Raw genomic sequence first — 1,327 nt, 5'->3', positions numbered from 1 at the left:
GTTGGGAAAAACTTTCTGGTTGGCAGCAGAGTTGAGGATCAGCATTAATGAAAGGCAAAACAGGTTTTGAGGAAGGCAGCCGGGGCTTGCTGTAGCAGGCCCTGCTCAGAATAGAAATCGAGCCCCTTTGTCGCGCCCTAGGGACACCCCGCCTGAAGCAATAGTCCTGTCTGCAGAGCGGTGACATAAAAACGGGGCCAAGTGACACGACCAAGGTGCTCGGGAGGTTCGTGGCAGAGTCCAACCCCGCTCTCTGTTGCCAGCCCCCCCGTCCTTGCCTGTTCTGGTAAGAAATGACTTAGGTGGGGCTTTGACATGTCCAAGAGCCCAGCGAAATCCCTGCTCGGCTGCTGTCTCCCCTGCAGTGTTGTCTGTTCAGGGGAGCTCTTGAGCATCCTCAAGCCGCTGGGGTGGAGGGAGATGGAAGCCCAGGGCTCTTACCAAAAGGGGCTGTGCTGGACCGACCTGTAGCTTTGCTTTCATTTTGAGGTAGAAGAGATGCTACAGGTCTCCTTGATCTGGACTTGGTGGGGCTTTAGTACACGTAGAGCATGTGGGAGGATGTCAGTGGAGAAGACTTCTGCTAGGGGGGCTAGCAAAGGGCACTGCGGGATGGGTTAACTGCTTAAATCTGCTTAAAGCCTTTAAGGGAGGATCTGAGCTCATTTTCATTTTTCATGTCAAGATTCGCCTGCGAAAACAAGTGGAGAGGCACCATCCATAGGGGGCGGATGAGATGCTCGGTCAGAGGGAACCAGCTGACCTCGGGGATGAGTTGCAGGGTGTGCGGATGTCCCCTAGGACATATATCAGGCCATACCATGCGGTGCTGTATGGCTGGGCTTTGTGCTATATTTGGAGATTGAATCAGATTGGGATGGCAGAGACTGGGTGTTCGGGGGTGGTTTGGTCCCCGGGTGCCTCTGGGAGGGTTGGAAAAAGGTGAAAGGGTGTTGGTGGGACAAGGGTATGGAAGAGTTAACGTGGAAGGACCAGGCTGTGAGATCTGGTGCTTGAGAGGGATGAACTCAGCCTGGTGCAGGTGCAGGGAAACGGGGCTGGGAGGCTGATCAGAGGGATGGAGAGCTATTATACGGGAGGCTATAAAAGCCCAGCGAAACAAAGGCGGAGAGGGGATGTGCTTGCTGCCTATAAAAACATCCAAGGGGCGAACACCAGGGAGGCAGAAGAGCTATTTAAACTGGAGGACAGTGTTGGTGTGGGGACAAATTCATTCAGTTTAGCTTGGGAGGCTTATCCAGAGGCTCTGCAACTCACCTCCCACTGGAGGAGGGTAAGAGAGGGTTAATTAGGGCACATCACCGCT

At 54.0% G+C, this 1,327-nt stretch overlaps 1 protein-coding gene across 3 annotated transcripts in view; it reads left to right on the top strand.

Annotated features, from left to right (window-relative positions):
- LOC104124763 (calpain-5) overlaps positions 1 to 1,327 on the top strand; it is a 64,464-nt gene that overhangs the window by 1,499 nt on the left and 61,638 nt on the right. The window contains exon 1 of one of the 3 annotated variants that reach the window (XM_035892705.1): positions 131 to 286. The exons of the other annotated variants lie outside the window; for them this stretch is intronic. The gene's annotated coding sequence lies outside the window, so the exon portion shown is untranslated. Of the gene's footprint in view, positions 1 to 130; positions 287 to 1,327 lie in introns of those variants that run through there. 3 annotated transcript variants of the gene reach the window in all.

This window comes from Egretta garzetta, unplaced genomic scaffold, assembly GCF_000687185.1.
Source record: "Egretta garzetta isolate BGI_Z169 unplaced genomic scaffold, ASM68718v1 scaffold323, whole genome shotgun sequence".
NCBI classification, from domain to species: domain Eukaryota; kingdom Metazoa; phylum Chordata; class Aves; order Pelecaniformes; family Ardeidae; genus Egretta; species Egretta garzetta.
The sequence above is the reverse complement of the archived record's forward strand: the minus strand, read 5'-3'. Positions and strand labels throughout refer to the sequence as shown.